The 23,036-nt window shown below is 34.4% G+C and overlaps 1 long non-coding RNA gene across 2 annotated transcripts in view; it reads right to left on the reverse strand.

The window, feature by feature from the left end:
• LOC147581763 (uncharacterized) overlaps nt 1-21,050 on the reverse strand; it is a 29,023-nt gene extending 7,973 nt beyond the window's left edge. Inside the window, exons 1-2 of one of the 2 annotated variants that reach the window (XR_015249749.1) lie at nt 20,990-21,050; nt 17,508-17,594 (exon numbers count right to left, since the gene is read on the reverse strand). This is a non-coding gene — a long non-coding RNA (uncharacterized LOC147581763). Of the gene's footprint in view, nt 1-17,507; nt 17,595-20,737; nt 20,954-20,989 lie in introns of those variants that run through there. The other variant, XR_015249750.1, reaches the window with a different exon arrangement.
• Between the last annotated feature and the right edge of the window lie 1,986 nt (nt 21,051-23,036).

The following is a 23,036-nucleotide window of genomic DNA, read 5'->3' on the forward strand; positions in this document are numbered from 1 at the left end:
TCTCTCTGTCCCAAAAAATAAACGTTGAAAAAAAAAAAAATTAAAAAAAAATTCTAGGGGCACCTGGGTGTCTCAGTCGGTAGAGCGTCCGACTTCAGCTCAGGGCTCAGGTCATAATCTATCAGTTTGTGGGTTCGAGCCCCGCATCAGTCTCTGTGCTGACCGCTTGCTCAGAGCCTGGAGGCTGCTGCAGATTTTGTCTCCTTCTCTCTCTGCCCCTCCCCCGCTCACGCTTTGTCTCACCCTGTTTCTCAAAAATAAATAAATGTAAAAAGAAATTTTTAAAAAATTCTGAAGAATTCCACTTCTTTGTAAGAAAATTTGTGAAGAATTTTCTTAAGTGAGCATGGCACAACAATTGACTTATATATGTATTCTAACAGCTGTGAGGAATTTTTTGTTTAATAGTTTAGAATCTGTAATGTCATCAGACGAGGTGAGGCTTTGCTTTTTTTTTTCCCCCCTAATCTATTTTTTAAAATTGCATCTGAATGGCTTTGGATTCTTGAAGATCTTTAGCAAAAATATGTAACTCTTCTTACATGTTTGGTAACTACCATCTGTGGTTACCAACTGTAAATTATGGTTTCCAAGAATGTTTCCCTTCTCTATTTGTTAAACTATATTCTCTTAAAGATACCATGCAAGATATTATTTGTTTGATAAGTAATTACTTATTCCTCAGAAATAAATTAGTCTTACTCCTCTCTTTTATATTTTGTATACTACTTTTATTGTATTTATATGTCCCACCCAGGCTTGTCCTACACTTAGATATTCAGTAGTTATTTAATTGAATGAAATTTCAGGGCTCCCAAAATAGATATTTCTGCTTGAAACTGGGGGTAAAAATCAGCACATAATTTTTGTTCTTACCATAAATGTTATTTAGAAATTATTTTTACAAACTATTTATCTATACATTGGTCTTATATTTGATCATACGTTTACCTGGTGAATTAGGTTATTTGGTTATAAATTGATTTCATCATATGTTATAAATCAAGAATTACATATATCCGTGACCAGGTACAAATTATACCTTGAGTGTATAGCTTTGAACGTTGTTAAGTGCTAAATGAATAAATTAATTACAACCATTTCCACTCTCTAATATAAATCATGGTATAATCTAGCTTTGGGCTTTCTTCTTGTGCTTGTAAACTCTTACTCTAACCTCCTGAGCCTGCCTATCTTTTCATAGAAATTTACTCCTGGTAGGAACTCTAAAATCCCCTGTATCTCTTTGTACTCATTTTTTGGGTTTTTGGTGGCAAGGCTTTCTCATTCTGGTATAAGGTTTTACTAATGAATTACCTAATCTTATAAAAGAAATAATAGCACAATAACAGTATAACAATACTAAACCTCATTAAGATAATACTGATTTATCAACTATATATTATTCAATGTAACTTCTTGTGTCCTGTGATATAAAAATGACAAATTAATATTTTATGTCAATTTGGGAAAGGAAAAATAAATATAGTGCATACAGAAAACAACTGTATAACAACAGAGCATAAACTAAAAGGTAAGTAAAATAGTGTACAAGCCTTGAATTTCAAACAAGATGATCAAACTTTATAGATTCTGTTAACTGCTCTAAATATATATTTTTTACTAACCTTACCTTTGATTTCAGCTTTACAGTCTAAAAAAAAAAAAAAAAAAAAGGCACAATTGCCAAGATGTATTTACTGGTTTTACAGTAAGATCTTTAAAACTAAAGCTTGTTCATTTTATCAAATTACATTTATTCAGTACAAGAAACTTAAACAAAAAAGTGATGATAGAAACTTCTAAATCAGGTTTAGTTTCAAAATTCTGGTTTATGAATCAATACAATTTTGTAGAATTTAAATATTTCTATAACTTAATACTGGCACCACCTGCCACTATCTTATGTTAGAGTTTTATCATTTTGAAAAAAATATGGTAAATAACAAATGCTCCCTGAAACCTCCTTTCTCTTTTAGGTATAAGCTTCAGTTCATAACAATTTACCTTTCTTTGTAAGCATTAGAAACAGAAAAAAAAAATATGATAAATCCTAGATGCATATCTTTCTCACAAACTTTATAAAATGTCCATTCAATTTTAATTTAATGATCTTCAATTAATAAAATTAAGTAAAGTCTGTCCTCACTGATGAATGATTTCATAATGCCAATATTGAAATATAAAAGTAGGCATAAATTTCTGATATCCATTGGGTCTTCTGCAACCTTAGTCTATTTTGCTTTATCATTTATAATTTTAATTTTAGATTTTGAACCAATATTTTTTTAGTAAAATGACTATTTCCCCCCAAGATAATATTGTATGTTCTGATATAGTGCTATTATCAAAATGATCCAATTTTCTATAAATAAAACAACGTTGTTCTAAGGGTGTGTGTTGTGTACTGTTATTCATCATTACATCTGTATTTGTTCTTCAAAACTTGCCTTTTCTGTTTCTTACTTAGGGAAGAATTTTAAGGGTTTATTCTTTATGCTCATACCATGTGTTTTTAAAGACAAAATAATGCAAATTTGTTCTCCATTTGGCTTACGTAATTTAATTCTTCTTCTACCTTTCCAAATTAATTGTGTTCTGTTAATCTGAGCTTTGCTTATGTCTGCATTCTGATATGACCTTTTAATTTGTCTTAATAAGACTGATATTACTGTCTTCGTCATAAAAAGATAGTGGCCTTTGCCACAGATGACTTAAAAATGTATTCACAAATCACTTGTAAGTGTATTCATCGATCAGAATTCTAACATAAGCAATTTTTATCATCTTCTTAAAAATAGTGAATAGGACATTTTAATCCTCTGAAAATGATTCTCTTATTTGCCCCTATTATCTACTTTAAAGACAATTTTGAGTGTCCACCTGAAATTCACTTTTTAGAGGATTTCTGAATTGAACCCTAAAGGAATCTTTTCTCTGCAATTACCCTTGTTTATCATTCATTTGATTTTATTTAACACATTATCTGACAACAAGAGAAGATCCATGACCTTAATCTTACTGATCCTCCTTTATCCATTAGGCAAATGCCTAATTTAACAAATGAGTCTTCTGCTTGCCCTAAAACCAGAAAACTCATTTTTCCTGAAACTAATCAATGAAACTGGTTTAGAGAATAAGATTTTTTTTTTTTTTTGAGGGGAAGGACCATTACAAACAAAAAACAAAACAACAACAACAACAACAACAACAACAACAACAACAACAACATTACTTCAGGGCCATGTTTAAACATGAAAAACACATTTTAAAACTATGAATCTAGAGCATATAAATATTTTAAATGATATTAGAGTATCAGTAAATCAGCACCTGCCATTGGAATTTCTATACTTATTTGCTCAAATTTTATTTTTCTTATTTGAAGATTGAAAAAGCAGTAGATACTATCTATAGATACCTACAACCATGTCTGAGATATACATTTTCCATAGAGACATCTTAAATTAATATTACATAAAATCACCTTGATGTTACATGTATGATGTATGCTTGACAAATCTTCTTTGTGCCTACTTTTTCAAATTTAAAGCCCAAAGAAATTTTACCCTGATTATATCCTGAATCAGAAGCACATATAAATTTTTCTGAATATGATCTAACTAAGCACTGACTTCAGTGGCTTACAAAAAAACACACAGCCTTTTTTACAGAGATTTTTTTTTTTAATTTTTTTTTTCAACGTTTATTTATTTTTGGGACAGAGAGAGACAGAGCATGAACGGGGGAGGGGAAGAGAGAGAGGAAGACACAGAATCGGAAACAGGCTCCAGGCTCTGAGCCATCAGCCCAGAGCCTGACGCGGGGCTCGAACTCACAGACCGCAAGATCGTGACCTAGCTGAAGTCGGACGCTTAACCGACTGCGCCACCCAGGCGCCCCAGAGATTTAAATTCAAAAGGCCACAACAACAGATCATTGAAACACCATGCAAAAGATTTTACCTTGGATGTCATTCACACAGGAAGATGATTAAGTCATGATCCCACTTCTTATGAAATTTATCGTTTTGTTAGAGATTGTAAGAATATATATTAATTAACATTAAATAACTACAATTAGAGTTCCAGTTGAGAATGAAAGACAAGTTTCCTAGAACTTCTAGAAGTTCATAGACTAAAATAACACCTTCTAATAATTTATGTATATCTTCTCTACTCTTTCAATAACCATTTCTAATTCTCATTCTTTCCAACAAGGTCTTATGTTCATTAGGTATTTTGGTTGCTCAACTAATACAGGTGGGAGGGGCATTTATTTTACTGATACATATTGAATAATGGAAAACAAGAATTTCTCTCCCACGACTAAACTTCACTGAGTACTGAACACAGACCTTCTGGGAAGAGGAAAAATAGGAATACACTGATTCTTATGAAGATTGGAACTGGAAACTTATTCATGATCCAAAACACCTCCATTAAGTAGGTTATTATTTTAACTATATACCTTCCTGTTAAACATAATAACATTAAGAAGAATCTTACAATATACTATAACAGCAACAAATAGTCATTCATGTATTTCTACTACAGAACTTCATTTTTATGAAGATTTCTCTCTCCATTTCCACTCCCTCACCCTGCCCCACAAATCAAAGCAAAATAAGTACAACAAAAAGCTGCTCACCTTCCCTTGAGTTTTGTGTTGACAGGGTAAGAAACCTGGATTGATCTCTTTCTTCCCACTGAAGTTTTCATGTCCTTGCTAGGCAAGGATCTTGTGACACAGCACTAAATCAGTCATTTACCAACCTATGGATTGGCTGGTCAAGTCACTTCTGATAACCCACTGTGAGTATGATGAAGGGCCTATGTGGTAGAGACAATCTTAGGGCTATGGACAGAATGAATTTACAAGAGGGTTTGAATCAATGTCTGCCACCCACCAGCGCCCAGGCTTTTCAATATTATGGTACAGTCTGTCTCTGTGAATGGCAATGTCGTTCACCTTCAAGATTCCATCTAATAATTGGCAGAAACGGTTCCTAAAACTAGCATCTTGATCTCCTTTAAGTAGTACTCTTTATGTATATCCAAAAGCTGGGTTTCAGTGCTCCCATAATACACTATTTATAAGTGTTTTGAAAGTTGATTTTTTTCTAAGCATTCCCTCACACTAATATCTTCCAACAGACTGCTTCCTTGAAGGAGTTAATTTTATAATATATGTACATCTCTATGTATATTTTGTATATTTAAATCTCCAATAATTAGCCCAGGTCTGTAGTTGCTATTTAAATGTTCGGTAAATGACTTAAAAATTAATTTTTAAGAGGGAAAATTTTTTAAACAACTTGTTCAAATAAGTATTTTATAGGCTTATTTTATAATTATAGAGGTTTATTCCTACATAAACAACTTCCCCACTACTTGAAACATAACATATATTCCATGTGTACTTTTAAGCCAATGTACTGAGAATGGCAACATCTGTACACAAGATAATTTATCAAGTAACTTGGAAATGGCATGGTAAAAATGATTTAAATATTTTCTTTTATGGCTTCTTATATTGAGAGGCCTGTGCACTAACACTGTGTAAGTTTAGCAGAGAGAATATTTCTCCCAGTTTAAATGTCAGATATACTGACTTTCCATAAGGAATAAAATTATATTTTATTCTTATGCATTATTTCTAATATTTGTGCAAATATTTATAAAATGTACTGTCTCTTAATTTGGATGAAAAATATTAAAGATTTATGTACACATTGTTTATCCATTTGTTGTGCTGCAATTTTACTTTAATAAATTGAAAAAAATTAATCTCCTGATGAGAACTGATATTGATACATAGGGCCTTAGTTGTTTTGTAACTAAAGACTATAACCTCGAACTTGATATATTAAATTTTCCTTTGGAAAACAGTGATTTTTCTAAGACACGTGATGCTATTTCTATTTTCTCACCAAGAGGTTTAAATTTTAGTGATTTTGTGTATTCATGTAACTTTTCCAAACAGATCACAAGTTCTTTGAACTCAGAGTCTATATATTTATTATAATCCCTTTCATGCCAACTCTTCTCTCTATTCTGTATTCAATACACAATAAGCATACAATAAATGATTGTTATTCACAAAACTTTTCATCTGGACACCACTAAGATGGGGAGAAATATATTCTTATAGGATTTTCAGAAAAAAAAAAACTGTCTGAATCTTCAAATAGTTGGTGACACTCTGTTTTATATACCTTGAAAAAGGTCAACAAAAATAATATTTTAAGAAATGTTTTTAGGTAGTGTACAAATTTATAAACTAAATATTTTACTAATGTATGTTATTTAAAGATTAATCATGAAGGGAAATGTGTAGTTAAAACACTTGCGATAGTGGCATCAAATAAATCATTTTGAACAGAGCCGGAGAATATTGATCGAGAGAAACTTAAGCCAAGTGCTTCTGTTTTCCTGTGTATTTTCACCAAGTAGCGAGTGGAAATAAGACTGGTTTAGGCATGTGTCAATGGGTATGTTGCTGGGAAGTTAGTTGTTGACTATGTAAGTTTAGTATTACTTATGTATTAACAAGAATGCAGGGTTTTTTTTTTTCAATACCTCTTTTCCATTGTTCAGTCTTCTCTACTCTGTGACTAGGGCTTCTTTATTGCTAACTCTCTCTTTTGTTCTTACCTTACACTTTCTCACCCTGTCTCATTTGGTTAGTATTATCGTCTTACTTTATTTAAAACAAACAAGAATATTACGCTGACTTTACATCATGTCCTGCATAAAACTGCATGTGGCAGACCCTGGAAAGATGAATGTGAAGGCCCTTTGCTTGTGAATGGGGCATAAAGGTAAAATTTGAAGAGCCCCAGGGACTAGCATGATGATTTGAGTGGAACAGGTGGCCACAATCTTCTTCCTGTATGTAATTGGTAAAAACAAACAAACAAAAACACCTTAAAGTGACAAAATCCAGCAGCATCGGAAGTCTGTTGTCATAAGGATTATTTCCTCATTAAAAAAATAAATAAATAACAAAGGTATTCAGTTGAACACCTAACTACAACCTAAGAATGTATTGGTTCACTAGCCACTGGCCCAATAAAATCCTTAAGAACACAGACACTTAAGAATATTGACTGCACATCTTCAGAAGTCTCTGTATATTTATTTGATAAAGACTATAGAAATTATGAGACCCTGGTGGGCTTGAAAATGACTCCTAATTGAAATGGACCAGTGTGGGCCAATCCAGCCCTATGCTTAGTATGCTTATTATGGTTAATATTTTACTGATTATCACTATGCTTCATGCAAAGCAAGAGAAATTATATGTTGGGCTGCATTTGATTGCAGCCTTGAGGCATAGATCGCTCTTCAGGTGAGAAAATACTAATGGTGAGACTAGAGAATTAGCAACAATACTTATTTAGAACAAGAAATAATTAATTCATGACAATATTATATATTATTTTTCTTAGCATTTTAATCAATTATTGTAAGAGAATTCATTAACATAAAAAAGATTACTCATTAATAATAATTAACATTAAACATATACACCTTGAATTTGGGCACTAAAATCAGGCTTCTCATTATTTATATTGAGAACTCAGTGGGATCTGAAGTGTAGTTCATGACTAATAAACTAAGAGAAACTCCTCTGTTGGCTCAGAGCTAAACCTAAGTCAGACTTGTTTTATTACTTACGCTTTTCTATATTGAAATACTTGAAGATAAAAATTTGAAATACATTATTTTGAACTGATGCACACATGCTATTTATGCATATGTATATATTTCTATCCACTTTATATCTGCACATAAATGTAAAAAATAAAATATATCAGTACTCTACCAATTTCCACTCAGCAAATTACTGGAGAAAAATACTGGCAAGTTTTCTTCTCTTGTCCACTTAAGAATGAAAAAACATAAAACTATTTCATTGTGTTGTCAATGTGATAAACATTTAATGTATCAACCAAGGGAGGAACTTATTTTTTCCCCCTGAATTGGGAGTGGGGAGGTCAGGCCAACGAGGCGGTGTGGGAAGAACGATAGTATAGACAACTTTAAGTATTAATGTGCTCCAAAAAGTACTTCTTTGAAAACTGGAAGTCACTACCGTTTAATCTTCACCAACTCTAAGCTGTGTGATTCTATGAAGATATTTTTGAGAAAAATAAAACTACCTCTGCATATATCCTGTTAAAACTTCATTACTTTTCAATAATTTTCCCTTCCGTTTTCAGTAAAAAAGCTCAGTAGCATTTCTAATACATTCACACTACTGGACAGCAATAGACTGGCAAGGATGTGTTTGTTAGTTTTTTAATTTTGCAATAGATAGCCATAGTGACTTTTCTTCCACCTATGAACAGTATAGTAGCTATTAGTCATAAACGGCTATTAGCTATGGTCATAAGCTGCTACTCATGTGGCGAGAAGTAATTGCTTTACCTATGATTGAACATAATGATTCAGGAAGCTTAGCTATTTTATTTTTTTACAGTCCCAAAATACCACTCCTCTTACATCTTACAAAATTATACTAATTTTTTCACATGAGAAGAGAGACTACTCTTAATGGAAATCTTACAATTAAAGCTTTTATTTTTAGAAGACACGTTTGAGAAAGTTTAATCTTAAATAAATTTAAAGAAAAATCATTGATACTGAATAATCAAGTATGAGTATTTTAAAATTTGAAAGAGCATCAATAGAAAAACATGAGACTAATTAACTAATGAATTAAAGTATTGAGTATGTAGATTTCAGTTATTAGTCTACTAGTCATTATCTATTTAATCACAAGGGCAACCTGTGCACACACAAGCTGATAATCTCAAATGTACAAGATAAAATTCATCTTTTAATTTTTGCATTCCTGAAAGGCAAACAACACTATGTTGGGTTATAGCCCCACAATAGCTGGTACACATAATATGACTGCTAAATATTTGTTAAATATTTGAGTTAACATTTTAAATTTTATGCCTGTGGCAAAGTATGTCATAATTAATTATCTGAATCAAAGAAACCACCAACAGTTAGCAAATATCCAGCTTTGTTCTGGGTATACAAATATTCATAAACCCTTATGAAACAGAAATAAAACAGTTTGAGGATAGAAAACAATGATTAAGAGAATAAATAGGGAATATGTGTTGTGGGAACAAAGTCTAAAAAATAGTAAAACTGTAGGAAAATGAGATCAATGAATAGATACATGATATCTATTAGTTTAACTATGCTGTCAGTTATGAGCTGTTTATCATAGTAAACATTAAGACTGTTAATAAACTTGAAAATGACATGTGACTTCACAAAGGCCACTGGGAAAAACTCTCTAGAGCCAAAACATTTCAGGGAAAGAATAAAATGAAGAACTCCTAAACCCACTGACCTAATGGTCTGTGTCTAGTAAGCACAAGTGACCAAACTCTAAAGACCTTAAGCATAACTCGAATAACAATAGCACTGTATAAACACTGGCGGAATAAGGTTTACAAGAATGTGGCATTAATAGCAATACTAAGCCATTTGCACAAGGCTTTTATATAATTGTAAGAACTGCTATGATAATAATTAGTTTCTCAGGAACTGTCGGTTTCAATTTTGAGTCATATCAATATTTCATATTAAATGTTAAAATTAGTTTGTCAACCAGACAACTATAACATAAGCCTTACTTTTCGTAGTAGAATATCCTTAGTAAAATCATTGGTTAAGTCTGTATTACTCATTTTTTTTTGTTTGTATTCTTACCCCACTAGTTTTTTGTGTGTAATTTTATGCCTGAAGAAAATAAGATGGGATAATGTTCAATATAAGTTCAATATAAGTTCAATATAAGTTCAATATAAGTGATAACATTTTTTATGCATTTTCCAATCATTATGTTGGACCCACAGTTTAAATGCATGTTTGAATTAGACTTTAGTGACTCAATTAACATAGAAAGAGTTGACTGGTTAGATACACCTGTCATGAGATTCCAAATGTGAAAATCAATTTGCAAAATATAAATCCCTTTTTTCAACAAGTACAGACTAGGTTCGTATTTCTGTTGAGTTCTCATTTAACTCTCTGAAAACTTATCTTTATCTGGGTGTCTGGGTGGCTCAGTCTGTTGAGCATCCGACTTGACTTTTGCACAGGTCATGATCACAGGGTAGTGGGATCGAGTCCCATGTTGGGTTTTGCACTGAGAGAAGAGTGTACTGGGAACTCTCTTTCTCTCTCTCTGCCCATCTCCCCCACTCGTGGGCTCTTTCTCTCTCTCTCTCTCCCTCTCAAATAAATAAATAAATGAATAAAGAGAAAAAGAAATTTTATCTTTCATCGTAAAGGATAGTAAATATGCATCTTGTCAAGAGAAAAATATTAACTTTGATTAGATTTAGATTTTTTTATTTCATTAATTTATAAAATATTTAAATATATATATTTATTTTCTTTGGATATTAATAAAAGTAATCATAAAGATAAAATGTTTATATATACACATACAAATAAGTGTGTATATATAATCATATATATTAAAAGTGTGATAGAATATAAAATATGGGTGCCTGGGTGACTCAGTTGCTTAAGCGTCTGACTGTTGGTTTCATCTCCTGTCATGATCTCACAGCTTGGGGGGGTGGGCATTGAATTCAGCACTGACAGTGTGGAGCCTGCTTGTGATTCTTTCTCTCCCTCTCTCTGACTCTCCCCTGTTCACTCTGTCTCTCAAAATAAACAGATAAACTTAAAAAAAATTTTTTTTAAAGGATACAAATTTAACAAGTTTATATAAACTGTTTACTTCTTTAAATTAATTGATGTTCTAGGGGCGCCTGGTGGCTCAGTCGGTTAAGCGTCCGACTTCGGCTCAGGTCATGATCTCGCGATCCGTGAGTTCGAACCCCATGTCGGGCTCTGTGCTGACCTCTCAGAGCCTGGATCCTGTTTCAGATTCTGTGTCTCCCTCTCTCTCTGACCCTCCCCCGTTCATGCTCTGTCTCTCTCTGTCTCAAAAATAAATAAATGTTAAAAAATAAAAAAATGAAAAAATTAATTGAGATTCTAATAAATTATTAATATAGTCATGCCCATAGTTCCTTAATTGCTCAAATATTTTATTTTCTACATTTTATTTTATTTAAAAAAATGTTTCATGTTCATTTATTTTTGACAGAGAGAGAGAGACAGAGCATGAGCGGGGAGGGTCATAGACAAAGGGAGACACAGAAACCAAAGGAGGCTCTAGGCTCCGAGCTCAGCACAGAGCCCGATGCGGGGCTTCAACTCATGAACCTCCAGATCATGACCTGAGCTGAAGTCAGATGCTTAACCAACTGAGCCACCCAGGCACCCCGATTTTTTAAATATTTAATGTTTATTTATTTTTGAAAGAGAGAGAGAGGGAGAGTGTCAGTGGGGGAGGGGCAGAGAGAGAAGGAGACACAGAATATGAACCAGGTCCAGACTCTGAGCTGTCAGCACAGAGCCCGATGCGAGGTTTGAACCCACAAACCATGAGATCATGACCTGAGCCGGGGCCAGATGCTTAACCAACTGAGCCACCCAGGTGCTGCAATATTTTAATGCTAATTAAAAACAAGTAAGTGAAATTACAGAGCAATATTAATTTCAGTTTCTGGTTTTTACATTTGAGCAATAGAAAAAATTAAAACAAATTTACATATAGAATTTTTTGATTAATTTTAATTATATCCCCAAGTTCATCATAGAGTCCAGTTCCTACAAATAAATATTTTGAGAGTGTGTTTTCATACTATTATTGCCACAATATCACTTCCTTATATTCAGTGTAAATTATAATACTATAAAAATTATGAAGCCACATAATAAACTAACACTATCATGGCTAATATTTTTGATACTCATTTTCTTAAATTGTTACATTTGTTAATTAGAATAGTTTTTACAAACCCTGCAGCAATCACTTTCCCCCAAATAGGGTATTGAAGGAAGGAAATGTTTTAATTTTTTTTTTTACATTTATTATTTTTGAGAGAGAGAGAATAAGCAGAGGAGGGGCAGAGAAAGAATGAGACACAGAATCCAAAGCAGGCTTAAAGCTCCGAGCTATCATCACAGAGCCTGATGTGGGCTTGAACTCACAAACTGTGAGACCAGGACCTGAGCTGAAGTCAGACGCTCAACCAACTGAGCCACCCAGGTGCCCCCTTTTTTTTTATTTATTATTTTTTTAACATTTACTTGTTGAGAGACAGAGACAAAGCATGAGCAGGGAAGGGGCAGAGAGAGAGGGAGATACAGAATCTGAAGCAGGCTCCAGGCTCTGAGCTGTCAGCACATAATCCGATGCAGGGCTTGAACCCACAGGCTATGAGATCATGACCTAAGTCTAAGTTGGACACTTAACCGACTGAGCCACTTAGGCATCCCTTAAAGAAGAAATATTTTAAAAATCAGTTACTCTAATGTTACCGGACAGTTTATCTAAACAGTTAGATCTCTTTATTAGTTTAAAATTCATTTTGAAACACTTAAAAACAGGAAGCTGTTTAGATTGTATGATTAGATGCCATATAGACCATTGTGTTTGTATTAAATGCCAACATAAGAAATTTTAAATGATTGAGGGGTGCCTGGGTGGCTCAGTCAGTTAAGCGACTGACTTTGGCTCAGGTCATGACCTCATGGTTCATGATTTTGAGCCCTGCACAGGGCTCTGCACTGACAGTGCGGAACCTGCGAGGGATTCTCTCTCTCCATCTCTTTCTCTCCCCTCTCTTGCCGGCACTCTCTTTCTCTCTCAGAATAAATAAATAAACTTGAAAAAGAAATTTTATTTATTTTATTTTTTTGTTGTTTACTTATTTTTGAGAGAGACCCAGAGTGAGTGGGGGAGGGGCAGAGAGAGAGAGAGAGGGAGACCCAGAATCCAAAGCAGGCTCTAGGCTCTGAGCTGACAGCACAGAGCCCAAAGCAGGGCTTGAACGCATGAACCTCGAGATCATGATCTGAGCCAAAGTCGACAACTGACTGAGCCACTCAGGCGCCCACCACCCCCCCCGCCTTTTAAAAAAAAAAAATTAAATAATTAATTATTTCAGCCTGAGTATAGGTCACAAATACAAAAAAAATAAATTAAAGATGCTTCATGTTAGGGAAAGTAAATGGAAAATATACATTTTGTAAGACATGCTTATTAAATATAGTTTTTTGTACACGTAGTACAGTCGATTCATTTTAGTGATTCCTTTTAATTGATGATGTCACCAATTATTTGTGAAAAAAATATGTATCTCGAACTTCGCAACAGGATTTTACCCGTGTGTCGTCGGTTTACTGTAGACAATTTTGCCAATAATTCCAAGTCTGAGAACAGTTAAATAGAGCTAAGTCCCTGATATCCTATTTTGAGAGTTAGGATACCTATGCAGAATAGGCGACAAAATTATAAAAGAAATTCTGCCTGATTTAGTGAACACCAGCCATTAGCTTTTCAAACGACCTTGGTTGAAAAAATAAGGAGAGGGAGATCCTTTGGAATCCTTCTGTGTCGTGCACGTGTTAGGGAGAAGGCCAGGGAGGCGCTTCCTTCGTACGAGGGTCTGCTGGCAGGATACCCAGGGCTACTGAAGACTGGGTAGCATCAGCAATAATGTGGGGAGCTGAAGCAGAGTCAGCCTGAGGTGACAGAAGAGCAGGGCGCAGGGCTCAACTGGGGGCAAACTCCAAATCCAAACAAAAGCTCGGGTTGAGGAGGAGGGAGCAAGAAAGTTTGTCTTTTGTAGGCCAGATGTAGGCAATGCAAGAGAGAGCTTTCCTGGAGCTGCCTTGACAGACTGGACCGGGAACTGGCTGAGAGCAAAGCTGGGGAGAAGGCCGGGTGCTGCCCAGAGCTGAGACCGGCGGCTGCAGAGGGAAACAAGTCCACTGCCTGGGAAATTCATTCGTGAAATTATTGTGTAATCATTATGTGATATGGAAAAATGAAAATTAAAAAAATAACAGCACAATAAGCGATATTTATTATTATAGTTTGTTTAGATAAAGCAATAGGTTATGTTTTCTCATTTCTAAAATTTCTGCATATAAAATCCAAAAGTAAAACACAAATCTGGACGTTAACTAACGTCTGAGCATTTATACACTCATTTTATTAATGGGTAGTAAAACAACAACAAGATTTTCAACAAAACACGTATCTTTGTCCTAATTTTGTATGTGTTGGGGACTTATAGCCACAGATACATGCTGAAATGCAATTGTATGAATGTTTGCTTCATGAATTTAACTAACCTAGCACTTAGTTAATACTTTTAAAAATACATTCCAACGAACTAATAACTCTAGAGAACATAGATATTACTATGTATTTGACTCATTCACCCTTGAATGAACTAACCAATGTAACAGCCTAGAGACAGTTGACCTTCAGCAACTATAAGAAAAAAAAAATAAAAAAACCCTATGTAACTGCTAATGATTTTATTGTCACTAAATTTAATCCACTTACGGCAATGCCCTTTCCACTGTCACAGGCTTCATAGTTTCTTTCATCAAGCTGAATTAATTTTTGTTAACATTATGCTTAATGTACAGCTCTTTAGTTTTGTTTGGTTTGTTTTGGTTTTGGTTTTGGTTTTTAACGATGGGCTGAAGCATGGTTTCATGCATTGGGGATTTAAAATTTGAGCATTTTCTAATTTACTTTGTATTGCAAAATTATTTCCTGAATTTCATCCTTCGTAGGCCAAACTGCACTGAAGTTTTATAGATAATTTTCTTTCATCAATACATTAGAGCTTAAAAAATGTTATTCTTGTACATGTCATAAGCTTTCTATCACAACTTTTGCATGGACAAATTGAGTTACCTATAATTGTATAATTTATTTCGTTTTATTATATCATAACAATATATTTCAAGGATATTTTTTTCAAAGTGAGATATATTCAGAATATAAAAGAGAGTTAAGGGGAAAATATTACCACTGAGATAATAAAAACCATTTTATAATTCAGAGTTGAAATATACTGTAAAAGTGTATGATTATTTTGCCTTCAAAATCTTCACTAAACTTTTCTTACCAAGTAGATCTTCACTTTACATATGCGACTTCTTGTATTGTTTCCAAACTTTAGTCCATTTTCTTGGAGGAAAAAAAAACAAACAAACAAAAGATGTTTTGAAAAACCTGTCAGAGTGCGGCTAATTAATTTAATTATAACAAAAATGGCATTAGCTTGATAAAAAATTATTTAAAACTTACTCTTTATTTTATATCGGAAATACAAGAAATTTCTTTAAATGTTTATCTATTTTTGAGAGAGAGAGAGAGAGAGAGAGAGAGAGAGAGAGAGAGAAAGTGAGACCGTGAGAGGAGGTAGGGGCAGAGAGGGAGGGAGACACAGAATCCAAAGCAGGTTCCAGGCTCTGAGCTGTCAGCAAAGAGCCTGACATGTCGCTCGAACCCATGAACTGCGCGTTCATGATCATGACCTGAGCCTAATTCAGATGCTTAACCGACTGAGCCACCCAGGTACCCCAGATATATGACAAATTTTGATATGGTTATTGCATTGCTTTATATCCATTCCACATTGTTTAATAAACATACAGAGTCAAAATATTTGCTTAGAAAATTAAAATAAATCTTTACTGGTATAAAATACTGTTCTATTAATGATAATAATCATCATGAATTACTACTATATGTAGGCTAGTAACTTAGGCTTAGGGTATATGGTTTTAATGTTGATTCTACTTTTTTTTTCTTTTTTCATCTTATTATTCTTTTAATGTTTATTTATTCTTGAGAGAGAGAGAGAGAGTGGGGGAGGGGCAGAGAGAGAGGGAGACACAGAATCCAAAGCAGGCTCCAGGCTCTGAGTTGCCAGCACATAATCCGATGCAGGGCTCAAACCCACAAGCTGTGACATCATGACCCGAGATGAAGTCAGAAGCTTAACTGAATGAGCCACCCAGACGTCCCTCTTCTTTTTCTTGTTTTAAGGTTGGGTTTTTTTTTAAGTTTTTCTTATTTATTTATTTTGAGAGAGACAGAGAGAGTATGAGAACATGAGTGGGGGTGGAGCAGAGGGACAACGAGAGAGTAAAACCCCAGCAGGTTCCATACTGTCAGCACAGAGCCCAGAGCCCCACAGTGGGGTTTGATCTCATTATGGTGAGGTCATGACCTGAGCTGAAATCAAGAGTCAGATGCTTAACCAACTGAGCCATCCAGGAGGCTCTCGATTCCCATAATTCCCATAACTAGTATAATTATTTATCCGAACCCATGGAATGTATAACACTAAGAGCGAATCTTAATGGGTGATACTGATGAATCAATATAGATTCATTAACAATGAACCACTCTGTACCACTCTGGTGGGGGATGTTACTAGTCGGGGGAGGCTCGGCATGTGTGAGACAAGTCTCCGTATGGGGACTTATCCAGGGAAGTCTCTGTGCCTTTTGCTGAATTTTGCTGTGAATCTGAAACTCTTCCAAATATGAAAGTCTACTTTTAAAAATCTGGCATAAATATAGTTTAATGCAGTGTAAGTATGAAATGAAGTTAGGCATATGACATAATTCTTTTAAGTTGTACGTAAAAAGTATAATATCCTGATGTAAATATATACAGGAAGTGGACACCTTCAGATTCCAGTAGATTCATTGTTTTTATATAAGCCATAGATTTACTTTCAGTATTGGTATATTACCGAAAAGTAGAAGCAAAATGAGGTCTGCATTTTGACTTAAAAACAAAATCTTCTTAATGCACTCAACATAGTGTTTTCCAAAGAATGTTGTCGCATATGCTCAACACTCATTATATATTCAAGTACAGCCGAGGTTATTCAGTCAGCATAACAACATCTTGTCGGCAACCTTGCTGATCTGTATAAAAGCCAATAAATACTGAATGTAGTGGTATTATCTGAGAAGAGCAATCTTGCCCAGGACACAGAGGGATTGTTCCTATCTTCCTTCAAGTGCTTTCATGAAATATTTATGGTTCAGATATACCAGAAGTGGATTTCAGTTTAATATCTACTCTCAACTGTAGCTGTGTTGAAGCATGCATTAGTCTTTCCGTGTGGATTTTGAAAATATGTCAGCTGGTAATAATAAATCAAGACATACAACTATTAATTATTCGTAGTAAATGGGAAAAACAAACACTGACACAAATAGTTCTAATTAAATAATTAATAATATATATGTCAAGTGCATTTTTATATTACTTTACATTACTTAAAACGAGAACCCCCTGATCGCCATACCACAGTGGACTCAGTAACAGAGTGATCACAGATCTTGGTTAAGTAATGCAACCAAAATGTAGACACAGATAGAAAAACAGATAAAACCTTCATGAAATGTGAAGTTTATCTTTACAAAAAAAAAGTACTTAAAAGATAAACTGAACCAGACAACTCTGAAACCTCTTATATGAAACTAAGGGGAAAAAAAATCTGTTCATGAATTATCATTTTAATAAACCAATTAGTTCTAAACTAAAACAAATAAAAATACCTTATAATTTGGTGCTCCATATTTATAGAGTCGAATACACTTTTTAATCTCCCATAGAAACTCTTGAGACGTGTTCTAACAACAAATCTAAAACAAAAGATCATAGTTTATATTTATGAATAGGTCATTTTCTCTCCATTACATCCATGATTAAATTTCGATATTCCATTACCTTCTAAGGCATTTTTTTCTACTTTGAGGAAAAGTGACAGATGTTATTCTACTTTTTTTCACTGGATCTTGGTTGCTGTAAACTTTTTCTGCTAACATTTGTGTGTGTGTGGTGGGGGAGGGGGAAATTCCAAAGCATATAACACTTTGATTCTGAAATGGGACTATACGGCACGCAAGGCAACATATATTTTGGAGTTACACGCCTTTACTTGACTTTTTTTTAACTAAAGCACATCTGCATTCTTAGCCCTATTGACTGTTTTACTACCACCACCCCCATTCTGTCATGCCTTTTGATATCTATGTATTATGACCCCTTTCAGAAAGATTATATTAAAAAGCCATACAGGAAAACGAGCAGTGGCTTGAGAGTCAAGACAGCGGCACTTTTGTCTGAAATGAACAAGTAACCGGCAGTGTGGCTTGGGGCAAGACAAGTTACTGTGACTATGCTTTATCATGTGTCAAAAGAGGAGAGTGGAACTAGATAATAAGTCAGACATTCTAGCTATTGGTTTCTGTGAAATATGTATATTCCATTCTTATTCTATCAAGGACGTGTTAAAAAAAAAAAACTCCTCTATCACTTATTTATTCACACACGCAGACACACTCACACACAGACACTCTCATATGCCATGGCCCCCAAAACAACTTTTAAAGTACTAACATTGCAGCCTTTGGATCAGTAGTCTACTACTGATATACTTCATTTCTGACTTGTTAGAACTCTGGTGTAATATAAAGATAATTTGTAATATTGTTATGGCTATAGAGAGGGAAAGAGCTGGACATATTTTCTTTTAAATTATAATAATATTTTCTGTACCAGTAATTCAAAGGATACAGGCAAGAGCACTAACAAACCAAGCATTTTTCTTTTGGAGAAGATAAAAACAAATATTGATTCTGTTTTATGTATTTTCTCTCTTGCTTAGGACATATTTTAGTTTGAAATCATACGTAAGGTTTCAGCAGTGCATGTGGAACATAGCTTAAAGAGGAAGAGCATTTATGCTGAGGTATAATTTCAATTTTTATCTCCTTATTACAAATCTTACCTGATATTCTTCAGCGAGTAATGTTCCCCCAAATCTATAAAATTTAGGTTTATTTATGAATAATTTCCCACACAGACTAGGCACAGTCTCCCAAATGAATTGAACACATAAGGACTCCCTGTTATCCTTCTACTAGGAAATACTCTGAATATGTTTACCAGAATACTGTTTTGTTTTTGTTTTGTTTTGTTTTGTTTAATTTTCTGATAAAGACAAGGAAGAGGTTAAAGTTTTCCTGGAACATTTTTTGTTTTTTTGTTTTTTTTTTCAGTCATCAATTTATTAGGGAACAGGAGTGATTCTGGGAGAAAAATACAAGGATGGACTCTCAGAGTGGAATGGGAATGTGAGATAGTTTGTGTCCCCTCTCCTGTTCATTGGGGACGCCCACTCCTGGTAAGGAACTCCATCATCAGCAAACAATATGAGATTGTTAGTGGATACCAATAAGTCATCCAAGTGCTTGCTGAACGTCTCTGACACATGTGGCCATAATGGCATAGATGAAGTTTATCACAAATTCAAAAGCATGCATGTCTTTTTATTAATGGACCCAAATAATCTGATACAGAAAAGTACCCGATCTGCCAGCAGTAGAAACCAGAACTGACTCCTCATGTGGTACCCAACCGTAAAAGAATCAGTCATCCAGGAGAAAGGTGAAATTTACTGAACTGTGTTTATCCCAGGGAAAGACAGAAATTTGCCTTAATTGGGCTGACAAGGATTTTGAATGTTGGTTTCCTTTCCTTAGACAACATATTTGGAGACCAGAAAAACAAAAAAAAGTTCTTACCAAAATTTATATCAACACTAAAGGTATACTATTTAATTTTGTTTTTATACAAAGAACTTATTTAAAAGTAAAAGATTTAAAAAAATGTGGCATTTGAGATGTTATCCATGGGCTTCAATTACATTCACACATGTGCCTGGTATATAAATAAATGATACATGTTCCAACTATCTTCTAAGCAGCTAACCCAGTAGAATAATGGAATGGCTTATTGAAAACACTTCTTTTATTGACTGGAACCACCACTGGCGTTTTGCAATTAGGGATTTTATGATGTATATTCTAAATAAGTTGCATTTATAAGATATAATTTCTTCCCTGGTCAGAATATAAGGATCCAAGGACAATGTGTAAAAGTTGCTTTGTTGCAAAATAGCCTGTTTTTCATCCCTGTTACTCTGAGATCTGCTTCCTGAGAAATCTTACTATTTATTTGAAGGAATGTTTCCAAAAGGTGGTGCAATGAATTGCTCATTTAGACCTGTTCTTTTTGCCAGTAGGCAAAAAAAAGAGTTAAAATGTTGCCCAGGGTGATCAATTCCCAGGTGAGCTAGTAGAACAAGTATAAGAATATGAACCCTGGAACCAAACTGCCTAAATTCAAATTTCAGGTAAGTAACTTGGCAAACTTGCTTAAGATCTATGTCACAATTTCCTTGATAAAGTGAGGCTCTCAATAGTTAAATTTGCAAACTCTTTGAAAAGTGGCAGGCAGAAAATAAATTACCTATGCATATTTACTTATGACATTAGCATAAATATTAAAGTGAAATAATATTGTCTCAGTTGCGGAGGTAAGGAGTATGTGTGAAACCAAAGTAGTCCTCTGGGATGCAGCAAACAGTGGTAAAATTATTGCAATCCTATACAGGCAGGAACACCAAGGTTCAGACTATGCAGGAATAAAGGGATTATTTCACAGGGGAGACAAATAATACCTTAGCATCAGAGATTTAGAGGCAATTTGAATGGGTAGAGTGAGAATGGGGAAGAAAACTGTAAATTTTCATTATGAACTCGTGATCAATGGGACAAAAATCTCAAATAGCTTCCAATACTTTCATTCTTGCTTCTCTCTCTCTCTAATCTCTCTAGTGCTCTCTCTCTTTATGTTTTTCTTTCATAATATCAACATTATCATCAGCATCATCCCTTCTTTTTCATCAACTCTACCCCTTCATTTTCCCCTCTTACTTTACCTCACAATTTTATATAGAGTGTGTTGTTTATGGCTTCATTTACAATGCAATATGTTTGTTAAATCATATCAAGAGAGGCATCTGATTGCAACAGGAGGAATGGTAGTGTTGCTCTTGTTGAGAACTTCAAGCATAGGAAGAGGAATGTGGATGCAACATAGCACCCTAGCTGCGTTTTGAACAGTGAGCCGTGGGAAAAAAAAAATGTTGTATATTTCTGAACTGTAATGTTGAGGCATGAAAACAACTAACCTTATGAGTATCTTCTTTGGCAGGATGTCCAGAGTATGATCTCTTTTAACTCTCAAAATCATTCCTACCAAGAACAGAAAAATATATTTCTTTTGTTATCAATATCAATATTTCTTTGTTATCATGTCAAATATTAAGCCATGTGTTAATTACCTTACTTAGGAACTCTTTGTAATGTGTTTCCATGCTCATTTATAATGGATGAAAAGAAATGGTTCCTAGAGTATGTAACATAAGTTGACCAAAGCCATATAGCTACAGACTGGAAGGATTTTGTGTTACAAGGAAATTCAAATTACATTTGAGGCCCACCTGTCATTTTCCTATTATTTTATGCCTCCTTGAATGATGTGAAATTAGTGTAAACATCGTATTAAAGGAATAGTATAACTATTTTGTAAGTTTTCTTGTCGAAAACTGGAGAAAAGCATCTTAGGGAGGAATGAATATTATGGAGAAGGACAAACAATTTTGAGACATTCCAAAGAGGTGAAAAGCTATTTATGATTGGAGTTTAGAGACATGAAAGGGAGATAAATCTGGAGATAGGGTTTGGTAATTGTCATGGAGCGTTGGGTTTAGAGTTTATGAATTTATTCTGATATTGGTGTTCCGGTTGGTATTGGGGAATCAGCAGTTGTTAAGCTTAACCCCAACTGTGTAAACATAGTCTTTACACTGTAAGAAAGAGCATGAGTAAGAATATAGTTTGGTAGTTAGAAATCTAGATTGCATATGATGGAAAAGCAGATGGTGTGTCCTACTACACAAGAGGAAGAAAAGAATAATCTTATCTTCAAACTGGGGAAGTAATAAAAAGGTATAAAAAGGAGTTCATAAGTACATCACATTACTTCCTACAGATAAATCAGTCCATAGAAGAAAGCAACTGGCTCACATCTCTTTTTTTTTTTTTTTTTTAGTCAAATGAGAGCAATTTCCCTTCTAAATATGTTACCAAACATTTCCTTCTAGTATTAAACAGGAAGAATACCCTGGGCAGATGTCAAATAATTATAAATATCAAAGACATTTACTACTATTACTTATATTTGATTTAATTCCATTTGCTTTATATATCGTCAACTCTTTTTCTTCTTTTTATTGTATCGGTAGAAAGAATAATGAGGAGGAAATAATTCTTTGAATTTTAGTGTCAAGTGTAGAAGCATTTGTGCATTTAAGATCTTGTTTTTTTTGTACATTTTTAAAATAATATACATAAGGATAATACTAAGAACTTTTACAACAACAACAACAAAAGGCAAGTCAAATAGATATAATTCTGGCTTGCTTTTTCAGATTAAATTATAAAAGAACTAAAAAGCAAATTATCTTTTAGTATATGTGCTGCTGAAGCGAGCACTAAAAAGCAAATTATCTTTTGATGGGGGAGCTGACCCCTTCACTCAAGTTTGTACTGGATGAGTAGAATGTGGGATTTCCCTGGAAAGCAAATGGGGTGCAGTTGGAGCCTTCAGGGTGCACCATGTGGCTGTGAGCATGTGGGAGGAGTAAATGCGGGTGCTGATGGAGGGGCTGGGAGACAATGGAATGGACTGAGCTTCAGGGACACCTTGGAGAACGGCAGAATCAAGCCCACGGTGCTGTTGCAACCACCGCTCTTCCCAGAGAAAGCCTGAACTCACAGGATCTCTGAAGTTCTATGGGGCAACAGAGGTGTCTTGGGATGAAAACTACCTGGATGAGCAGATACCAGAGGCCCCTCATCACAGACTTGTCCTTAAGGAGTCTGATTCATGCCACTTATCAAACAAATCCCAATCTTCCTCGATACCTAACCTCCCCCAACTCACCCAAATCAGTGTGGAGGCACCTATTCCCAGACAGAGGCTAGAATAGAAGAGTGTATATTACATGCGCAGGCCTCAAATCTATAGCCTTCCAGAGGCTTTCATCCAGGGAGACTCATACTGGACTGCTGACAGAGCCATGGATGATAAATTTTATTCTTTTAAGACACTAAATGTGTAGCGGTTTGTTATAACAGTAATAGAACATCAAATTAACAGTCCAGACTTTATTA

The sequence above is a fragment of the Puma concolor genome, chromosome B1, assembly GCF_028749965.1.
Source record: "Puma concolor isolate L17-30 chromosome B1, mPumCon1.1.hap2, whole genome shotgun sequence".
Lineage (NCBI taxonomy): Eukaryota > Metazoa > Chordata > Mammalia > Carnivora > Felidae > Puma > Puma concolor.